General features: G+C 33.5%; 1 long non-coding RNA gene across 6 annotated transcripts; it reads left to right on the top strand.

Annotated features, from left to right (window-relative positions):
• Positions 1-2,139: 2,139 nt before the first annotated feature.
• On the top strand, positions 2,140-11,438 carry LOC131541267 (uncharacterized). Of its 6 annotated transcripts, XR_009271444.1 has the most exons (5): positions 2,140-3,670; positions 3,771-3,821; positions 4,118-4,207; positions 4,447-4,530; positions 5,918-11,438. It is a non-coding gene; the product is annotated as an uncharacterized LOC131541267 (long non-coding RNA). The 6 variants fall into 6 exon arrangements; XR_009271442.1 differs by having other exon boundaries at positions 2,140-3,821; XR_009271440.1 differs by having other exon boundaries at positions 2,140-4,207.
• The last annotated feature ends 146 nt before the right edge of the window (positions 11,439-11,584 follow it).

The raw sequence follows: 11,584 nt of genomic DNA, 5'->3' as shown, positions 1-11,584 counted from the left end.
ATAGAACAAAAGCTTGGACAAGGAGTTGTGTAGCATGCTCCAAAAGGAAGGGCCTGATCTTCCTAATGTTGTACAAGGTATATCCACAGGATCAGGCAGTGCAATGTGGTTGGTGAAGTTTATACGTGTTGGGTTGGCTGCAAACATGAGCAGTTTGACATGGTTGAGTTGAAGGTCATTCATCATCCAGCAAGAAATGTCCATCCAGCAGGCTGAGATGCAAGCAGCAACCGTCGGAACATCCAGCTGGAATGAAAAGTAAAGATGCGTGTCATTAGGATAGCAATACTGTTGTCAAAAGTAGACTTTGGTATCAAGTCAGTGAAATACTGGGATGCCAGGGAAATGCTGGTATCGTCACATTTTAAAATTTCAGTACCGACTTGGCACCAAAGTTAGTACTTTTGACAACACTAGATAGCAGTGATATGAAAAGCCATATTACTGAATGACAGACCCATAGTCATGTCATGTACATGGAGAGGAGAAGTGTTCCAAGCACTGAGCCCTGAGGTACCCCAGAAGCTAGATGTTACGAATTGGACACCTCACCCCTCCACAACACCCTGAAGGACCTACCTGTGAGGGAAGACTTGAACAACTGGAGGGTAGTTCCTTAGACACCCTTACATGTTTTCATGATTTCTAGAAACCAGAACTTGTCCAAGCACCTTGGTTTAACTAAAAACTTTTGCTTCCGTTTAAAATGACAATGACTGTTGGCATAGTGCCAGAGATTTCACACATTACATAATGTAGATTTCTTTAAAAGTGCTTCTCCTCATACAATAAAATTTACAGACATCTTTTCATGTAGCTGTTTTACACTGATTTTGGTTTTAAATGGTCCTTGGTTTGTTTATTCACCCCTTACCACATAGGAACTGAAAATTATACACAAACAAGAACCGCTTGCACATCCCCCCCAAAAAAACTGCTGCATGAAAAGAAAATAAAGAATATGTTGCATTATCATATGGCATGAGAACACTTGTCCATGCTGATTTCAGGTAAAAATAAATAAATAAAATAAGTTAAAAGTTCACTGTTTCACACCTGGATTGCCATGCTCATCTGCTCTAGCTCTCCAGTCTTTCCACCCGATCTGAAACCACAATTTAAAAAATTAATAATAATAATAATAATAATAAATATTCAAATACTTTGTATTACATTCACACATTACAGTATATGTTCCACTGAGACAATGGTCTGGAAGCTGAGAAGTAAAGGCTAACAGTGATGTCTTGGTCTGCCATGTGGTAGCTAAATCTATATAAACATTTAGAGAAATGTATATTATTTACTTTGACTCAGCTGCATCACATTACTACATAGGGGCGTAACTGTCCATTCATCTGGATAGGTGCAGTTTTTATAATTAACGATCCAATATGTAATGACAATTCAACATCAGACATTAGCCACGTTCAGCGTTTCAAAATGTCCCGCCATTAAATAGTTTCAAAACTTGGCAGGTAAGTTACTGCCATATGAGCAAAGAATTCATGCACTTGAACGGACTTTAATATGAATAATAATTTTACAAAAGCTTGTTTTGAGGTCAACGGATCTTTCTTGCATTAAAACAAATTTGAAAGACGCGTGCTGCACATTAAGTATTTATTTGTAGTATGAAAGACTTACCTCAGTCGGTGATCGGTTGGCATGATGTCCGCTGTGGTATCATCAAAATGTGCTGTAGTTATCGAAAAACAGTCTCAGTGAAAGAGCGCGATATTTTCTCACACAGCTAGCCTGAAATTCAAATCATCCGCGCGCCCTTCCGTTACTGTCGAGAGCAGCTCTGCAGCTTGCATTGTGGGCGGGACTAAACGGAAAAGTTTTGGCGGCCGATTTGAAACTGCGTCATCACTTGTGCGCACACACCATAGACTGTAAAAAATCTTTATTTGAGTAGGCAACATTATACTACTGCTTAGAATATTCCATAATTTATTGAATATATATATATATTTGAATATAGTGTAAATGATTTCAAGTAAATAGGCAAGGGTACACTGTAACCTCACTGTTCATTTTTAATGCATGATTTATAATAAAGAATGCCCATAGATGCTGCTGCAATACTATACTTTTTGGCATGAAACTTAAAAAAAAATCAAATGTTTCGAAGCATCAAAATAAAATTCTGTCGAAATAATTGGACAGTACACAGTGACTGACTGTTGATTTGTGGGTATACCTTTTGTTCCTATTTTTACAGGAAAAATCTGTAAAGATTATGTAAAATTACACATTACTCTGTAAACATACAGAAAATGTCTTTTTAAAAGTGAAAAATTGTTGTAATACCAAAATACAAGCAGTTATCTGTAAATATAATGGTAGAACTTTAAAATACAGCAAATATCTGTAAAATAACAGGTATTATATTGTATAATGGAAAAACAGGAAAATTCTGTAAAATAATACAGACCATTAACTGTAAAATTACATTTATTTTTAACAGTGTAGTTTTTGTAGAAAACCATAGTAATTGCAAAATGAACTGGTTTACGACAGCATTTTTAGTAGAACTATTACAAAATAACCCATGGTTTTTCAAAAGTATTAACTACATATTTTTGTATAACATATTTTTATTGAATTTTAACAAAGTTTTTCAAAAAAAAAAAAAAAAAAACACATCATCCTTCCCCATAACTTACCCCAGATCGGTTAAAAAAAATAAATAAAAATTAATAAAAAATAAAAATAAAAAAAAATCCGTCAGTAATAAAATTCTATAACTTCACACATCTAAAGCATCTTCAATATCTCCATTTTTAACAAAGTCTAAAAACACCTATTAACTACATATTTAGTTATTTCTTACTCTTAAAAAAAATAGGGCTCAATAAAATAATCATAATTAATCTCATGATTTCTGAAAATGAAACAATCAAATTTGGCAAATGTGTTGTCAGTTATTACAAAAAATACACTCTTAAAAAATGGTTATTTGGCAGGGTGTATGGTTCCATGAAGAACCTTTAATATCCAAAAGAACCTATCCATTGCACAAAAGGTTCTTTAGACTATATAATGGTTCTTCACAATCAACATTTTTGTAAAAAATTTTTTTCTGGAAAGTGAGGTCAAGTGAGCTAAATGTTCCTAGCTGCCTCGTCCAGAACTCATTCCAGACTCATTTTCTTTCAGTTGTGTTCAATTAAAGCTCAATAAAGTATTAATTTTTAGTTTTAAATAGTGTTTAATTAAAAAAACACTATACTTTTTATACCTTTTATACTTTTTACTCCTATTTTAATGCTGTTTTGCATGACTCAAAAAATGTGTTATGCTTATTTAGCAAAAGCAAAGTTTAGTATCAAAATCATGTTTTAAAATGAAATAAAAAGGCTGAGTGATACAAATCTTAAAATATAATTTTTTTTTTTTTTTTTTTAATCCCACTATCATACATTTTGCACCAATGTATTGGTCATAGAACTACAAAATGAGTTTCAAATTCGCGATTTGAAGAAAGATTTTAAGAGGTTAGTGAATGCTGCATGACTGTGACGTGTTTAAATGGACGCTCGCGCTGAATTCGCGCGCTCATTCAAACGCTGCAGCGGAGGGAGTTGCCATGGAAACGGTGCGCAACACTGTAACTGACAAACAGTAAATCTCCGTCTCTCGCTGCTGTTTTCACTGCTTTCAGGTGAGTTTAGTCCCTAAAATCACACAAATATCACATACAACTGTTCCAGACACTTTCTTACATGTAACTGACATGTTTCTGTTGAATATTTACTTCACAGAAATGTTTTACAGTCTTCGAAAAAGTCCGCTAGCATCTGTTTTCAGACGAGGTATGTTAGGCTGACTCTGAAGCTTGAGCTCTTATTATGAAAGTTTGGGCTTTTAATCACATCTTTATGTGTAGATGAGAGGTTTTGATAGCTTTGTAAAGGGTTTGCTGTCAGTTTGTCAATGGTTTATTGGATGTTGTCTAAGTTATTTAACCTAAAATATGTGCTGTATACTATTAATGGGTGACGTCACTTACATGAAGCACGAATTAACTGAATCTAACATTAGTTCAAAAGTGCTTTGATCTTTCATGGTAAACAAATATTGATAAATTAAAATTGTTCTGTGGTTTCAGGAGTGATAATATAATCTTTCTACAAAGGAAGAGAAGCTCCAAGATTTCAAAATTTCTGAAGGGAGCTGCTGACAGAAATGCAGAAAACAGGTGAGCACAGAAGAAATATGCATTCATATGCATTTTTTTTTCACAACATATTTTCTTATATCACCATGCATCTGTTATATTACAGTTCATTAAAGGAAGGTTTTGACAGGTAGTGACACAAACCTAAATACAATTCAAACCTAAATTCTTTTCTGCGTTTCACTTCTGCTCTAGCTTACTTCCTTTAAATAAAGCTAAATATCGTTGGCTCTGTGATAAATTGCATATTATGTTTCTAGATTATATGCTGATGGCCGTGCAGCAGAGGAGCGCAGAGTCTCCTGTCGGACAACATCTCTAAGTCGCTATGTACCATGTTACTAGTAAGTAAAACCTCAAACATATAGGACACTACTGTTCAAAAGTTTACTGTTCAATGATTTTTTAAAATGTTTTTTGAATGTGTTTTTTAAGTAAGTCTTCTGCTCACCACTACTGTATTTATTTGATTAAAAATACAGTAAGAACAGAAATATTGTAAAATATTATCATTTAAAATACCACTTTTTTATGTGAATATATTTTAAAATGTAATTTTTTTTGCTGTGATCAAAGCTGAATTGTCAGCATCATTACTCCAGTCTTCAGTGTCACATGATCCTTCAGAAATCATTCCAAGATGCTGATTTGCTGCTCAAGAAACATTTCTGATTACTACCTTTGTTGAAAACAGTTTTTGCTGCTTAACATTATTATGGAAACAATACCATTCAAACATTTGTGGTAAGAAAATAAAGAAATTAATACTTTTATTAATCAAGGGTGTATTACATTTATCAGAAGTAACAGTGAAGACATTTATAATGTTGGAAAAGATTTCTATTTGCTAAATTGTTTAATACATTTAATAAATGTTGTTAATTGTACTTTCTATTCATCAAAGAATCCTGAAAAAGGTATCACCGTTTCCACAAAAATGTTAAGAAGCAAAAACTGTTTTCAACTGTTTTAATAATAAGAAATGTTCTTGAGCAGCAAATCAGCATATTAGATTGATTTCTGAAGGATCATGTGACACTGAAGACTGGAGTAATGATGCTGAAAATTCAGCTTTGATCACAGGAATAAATTACAATTTACAATATATTAAAATAGACAACAGTTCTTTTTAACGTGTAATTATATTTTGCAATATTACTAATTTTTTTTCCCAAAAACACTGTAATGTTTCCAAAATCTTGACAGTTACTGTATAATTGTTACTATATTAATTAAAAATACCATTAATTGGATGGATTTGTGGTCCAAGATGCTGGGATAGGCTTCAGCCCCCAAGACCTTAGAGAGGATTTGGTTTGGAGAGTGAATAGATGGATGCATGAACTTCCAAAATACTTTGACTTGCTTTGATTTTGTTTCTATTCCGACTGCTGTTCAACTTAAAAATACCTTTCCATTATATTTGTCATTTTGCATCATTATACCTGTGCTAAACCTATTAAAATTAATTCAATTCAATTCAAGTTTATTTGTATAGCACTTTTTACGATACAATCGTTGCAAAGCAGCTTTACAGGAAGTTAAGTTTCTACTATATATATGCATACACATACGCACACATGCACATATATATACATACATATACACATACACACAGAAGAAACCCAATATATTTAAGTTATGACAGACTTAACTTGGTAATGTGTTGTCTGAGGGTTGGCAAAATTAAGAAACTAATGAAAGGTTGTTTTTTTGGGGGGTTTTTTACAGGATCCTATGTACCCAGCCTCAACCATTCATCAGAAGGACTGTGAAAGCAGGAACTCTTTGAACCACCAGTGGCAGTTTACATGGGATGAAAAAGGGCATAGTAGTGGATGATGAGGTACTGACATTAACCTGCCAAAAAAGGTTCCTCTGTGACATCGCCGCGAAACCCCCTTTTTGGTTCTTTCTGTCACCTTTTTTTAAGAGTGTAGATGAGAGTGTGCAACTGACCAATAACAACTGAGTATTCCAGCAAGTTGTTTATTAATATTGTGTATATATTCTTCTCATTTTTAGGTCCTGAGACCATATGGGGTGAGGATCAAGACAACTAAACCAAAGGTGGACTGTAACCTACTGGACTATATGATAGACTTCATACTGACCACTACTGCCATGTATGCAGCATGAAAAGTTTTTGAAAAGAGGGGCATTTCCTTCAAGTAAAAGTGTGGAGGATTCATCTGGCCTTCATCGGCCCCCATGAGGTGACTCGATGTAGAATAAATCAGCTTGCTTTAGGCTTGAAATGACTGAAATCTTCTCATGTGAGTTGATATCATTTTAAACATTCTTTAAAGTACTTCTAATTTCTTGTGAATGTATTTTGTAGTACGTGTAAAACTTTTCCAATGAAATAATCTTTTTTACCTTCATTGATATTGTAATCAAGGTTGTTAATGCGACCTTGATGCACCCGATGGACTGCACACATCTGCTTGTGTTGGGCTTGTGTTTACAGGTTGTATAAAACTAGGCCTGGCTGCAACAACTAATCGATAATTAAAATAATCATCAACGAATTTGAATAGTGCATCAAAACAAACAGACCGCTCATAATTCTGACTAAAATACACATTTTGCTCAAATATTTTTTTGTTAGAAATTAAGTGTAGGTTTAAAACCCTACATGTAACACAAGTAATCATATTTATGAGAGCAGTAACAGTAAAGGCACTATTGTTGGAATTGTCCATTAATATAATATAATATAATTGCTCTGTTCAGACGAATGATTGTGTTTGTTCTTCGTACCTCTTACAAGTTAACATTGTGTTTTTTTGTTTAAATTGTTTTAAATTCTGTTTCAAAATAACAAGCAATCTGTTGTTTTTAGGTTTAGAATGTAATGTTTGTATTTTAACACTTTAATGCTTATAATGAACAGCAGAGCCTACATAGAGACATTCTTTGTATTTGTTTTCATAGGCAGGATGTGAAATGACATTCTTTAAAATAATGGATTAAAATTATTTTAATTAAAAAATTATGTATATATTTTATTTATTTATTTATTTGTCATCCAATTACTAGTATTAATAAAAAAAAATCTACAAATAAATTGGTTATCCAAAAAAATTGTTAGTTGCATGCAGCCCTACAAAAGATATTGTTAAAGAGGTTGGCGGTATAATGTTATGTGTGAACACGAAGTCATGTTTATTTGTACAACATGTAATTAATTTCTATAGAGATAATGCATTATTACAGTGAAACAATTTGCTATTTTTATTTTGTAAATTAGCAGAAAACCATCTCTACCACTGCAGTGCTTTATCACTATTTTTTAAATAAAGTTATAGTTCTTAAAACCATGGTTCACACCAAAAAACCATGGTTACTACATTCATGGTTTACTACACTTGTACTATAGTATTACTACAATATAACTGTAGTAAAACCATGGTATCAGAACCATGGTTTTTTAAAACCATGGTATGCACCAAAAAACTACGGGTACTACAGTCATGGTTAACTACAGTTTTACTATAGTAAAACCATGGTTAATTTTCGTAAGGGTATATACACGTGGAGGTAAGTTACTTGTTACAGTGTTCTCACGTTTAGTTTTGTAATTAAAAGGTATTTAACTTTTTAATTTTTGCGGTGTATTTGTTACTGAGCGTGTCGTAAAGCATCGGCATAACGTTACTGAGGTGATGTTAAGCAGCTGGAAGAACGTTAAATCTGAGGTACAACCAACTAGAGCGAGCAAGCAAAATAAGGGTTATAAACACTTGGAATATGGAATGAGTTGCATGGGATAGTTTTATGTTTGTAAAAAGATTGAAATTTTTTACAATTTATTAAATGGACAAGTGCACGTATTTTTCTTTTCTTTTCTTTTTCTTTATTTTTGATCTTTAATGTCTTCCTTTTGTGATCCGAAAAAAAAATAATAAGGTAGCCTAATCTGGCTTTAGAACAGCAGCAAGTTGACTAATTACTGGTTGTGAAGGGATAAATTAACTAAAAACTAGAGCAAGCGAGCAAAATAGGGGTTAAGCATAAAAGGACACATAGTTATTGTATGGGGGCCCCATACCTGGAATTTGCTTAGGGCCCCCAAATCGCTAAGTCCGCCCCTGGGTACAACTGCCTTTAGAGCGCTTTATGCCTTCAACAGGAGCTGGCAGAGTAATTGTCAAGAAAAGAAGACACCATTTACGACTTTTTTAAAAAAATTTTAAAGAGATTAAAATAAGACTAGGTGAAGATCTGACATCGCAGAATTCTTCAAGGATAACACGCCTTTTCTGCCAAACGAGGTAGGTTTAGACTTTTTATTGTCTTGTTTGTTAAACACACACACACACACGAGAAGTTAATTCGGTAACGTTACTGGCACGCGCAGAGAACGCCGCTTTATTATTATTTTTTTTATTTCAGACAGCGAGTCAGTAGCGCACCGAGTTCTCTCTCGCACTTACACGGACAAAAGCACACAAAATGATGTAAAAATTACTATTTTTGGCGAGTGACAGTCTTGTGTCAGGTGTGAGTCATGTTTTAAAGGGACAGCAGTTCATGAGATTCATGGTGTTTCTTTTTTCTTTTCTAATGACAGGTCTAATTGCTGCTGCTGTACTGTACACCCCAAGCACCCCCTGCATTCTTATCATGGGTTTGTATTCTGTTTTATTTATTAACTGTTTTTATTTTATTTACCATTAGGCCTGTTCAATACTGACAAAAAATTTGTCATTGAGTCATTTATTCAGTTGACTTTTGTTTGTGTAGGAAAGATTTAATCAGTGTTTGGAGTGGTTTTCTGAATTCACCATGTGTTTTTTATAATTTCTTATTTGTTACTGGTGATTCCAGATTGCTGTCATTCAAGAAGTTATCATTTCCTCCCATTGTGGCTGAGCTACACATTCTCTGTTTTATTTTAAACATAAAACATCCAGAGGAGATGGCACCGAGGTTGGAATCCATACAAATGTAAGGAATTTGTGTAATGAGACTGTGTATAAAGCATTTTATTGTGTTGCTGTTTAGTTGAAAATAATAATAAGGGTTAGTTCACCCAAAAATGAAAATTCTGTCATTAATCACTCACCCTTCGTGTCGTTCCAAACCCATAAGACCTTCGTTCATTTTTGCAACACAAATTAAGATATTTTTTTTGAAATCTGAGAGCTTTCTGATCCTCCATAGACAGCAAGAGTCCTTACTCAATCAAGGCACAGAAACGTAGTATAAGGACATCGTTAAAATGGTCCATGCGAACCACAGTGGTTCAACTGTAACTTTTCAAAGCTATGAGAATACTTTTTGTGCACAAAGAAAACAAAAATAACTTTATTCAATGATTTCTTCTCTCCTGGGAGAGTCTGCTGCCATTAACGAGAGTACCACAATGCATGCGTGTGCGTTCATTTGCCAGTAAACAAAGTGCAGCGTCAGCACCACCGTGGGTCAGAGAGCTCTCGGGTTTCATCAGAAATATCTTAATTTGTGTTCTGAAGATGAACGAAGGTCTTACGGGTTTGGAACGACATGAGGGTGAATAATTAATGATAGAATTATCGTTTTTGGGTGAACTATCTCTTTAAGTATATCATAAAGATCACATGACAGATGCAATTGGAGACCACTGGAAATGCAAGTTTAGCATTTTATAAACAATGTTTGAACTGAAAAGTATTTGGAATAGCAGCTGATAATTCAATCTCAACCTGTTCTGCATGTTACTCTGTACTTCACTTTCATTAATTTAGTTTCTTGTCATTTCCAGTCTTCCTGTGAAGAAATCCTGAACGAGGGTCAAAGGTTGAGATGATGGGAACCTACGCTTCCAAGACTTTGAGAATCCATGTACAATCTGACAGCTATACCTTATTGGACCTTGAAATGGTAGTTGTATATGGTAGTTGTCAATGGAGGGACAGAAAGCACAGAGATTTAATTAAAAATACTCTTTGTTTGTGTTCCAAAGATGAATGAAAATCTTATGGATTTGGAACGGTATGAGGGTGAGTAACTGATGACATAATTCACATTTTTGGGTGAACTGTCCTTTTAAATAATATTGTGTTCTTCTATAGGTTAAATGGTGTAAACACTGGAACATTTCACTTGACTATTGACTGTAAGTCTATAGCAATTGTTATTAATGAAAGCCCTGTCTTTGTATTAATTTTTTTCCCCCCATGTATTTGAAAATATTTTGAATCTTGACTGTTTCACAATGAAGTTTATCTTTGTGACCACTATTTGGTGCAACACCAATATTGTACAAGTCAAGTACCTGCTCATATTTTCTTTTTTCTGCATGTTGCTGTTTAAAGCTAAAAAGTGTTCCACAATACAAGCATGTTCAGTGGTGCTTTACACATTGTTAAATTAATTGATGTAATATTTTTGTCTTCACCTGTTTAAGGCAAATAAAAGCTACTGAACACACTTTTAAGAATGTTTACATGAGGTAAAAATAAACCATGTTTAATTCGTATATATTGTGCTGGAGTTATTTGCTACTAAAGACAGGCCTATGCTATAATTTTTTAGAAATTTCTGCATTAAGGATTGTCAGTTTATGGTACAGAAGAAAATGTAAATCTACAGAATTTTCCGTTTTAATGTTGAAGGAAATGTCCGTAAATTTAACAGAAAATGTCCTGGTAATTTTCTGCCAGTACATTATCGTTTTTTTTTTTTTACAGTGTGTAATATATGCGGTAATACCGCATACCGCACTATTGAGCCACTCAAAATTACCGCAAGGGAAATTCCTTAACCGCGACAGCCCTAATTAAACCCCTCGATTCATGTGGATTTATTTTACAATCTCTTTATGAATGTTTTGAAACATCAGAGTTTTGGGGAAGTAAACTTTCAATAGAGCAACAAAAATCGCTCAGATTAAAAAAAAAAAGATCTTCATTTGTGTTGTGAAAATTAATTTCTTATCGGTTTGGAGTGACATGTCGAAAGAATTTTCATTTTTGGGTGAATTAAGCTTTTAACTGTTAACTGTCAGTTTTTGTGTTAAGTAAGATTAGTTACATAAGACCAGTTGTTGAGATGGTATGACCCTGTTGGTTTATCAAAATTTTAATGTTGATATTCAACATTTTACAAAAACCTGAAAAGTATAAAAAAAAGTGTCAGAAAATGATAAAGTATTATATTGAACCTGTACAACATTTTAATAATGTATGATTTTTCAAATTGCACACTTTCATGTTTTGCAAGTTTGTAGATTAATAAACAGTGGAATGTTCATGCAGAAAACTGACATCTACCTAACTGAAATACTGATATTGCTTTTATCGATATAGTAAATAATTATTTATAATTATACTGTCCAGGTGAGATGCCTCAAAAAAACCTAATCAAAACACTCATATACAGGTGCATCTCAATAAATTAGAATGTTGTGGA

The sequence above is a fragment of the Onychostoma macrolepis genome, chromosome 05 (genome assembly GCF_012432095.1).
Source record: "Onychostoma macrolepis isolate SWU-2019 chromosome 05, ASM1243209v1, whole genome shotgun sequence".
Lineage (NCBI taxonomy): Eukaryota > Metazoa > Chordata > Actinopteri > Cypriniformes > Cyprinidae > Onychostoma > Onychostoma macrolepis.
This window is presented reverse-complemented; position numbering and strand designations above follow the sequence as displayed.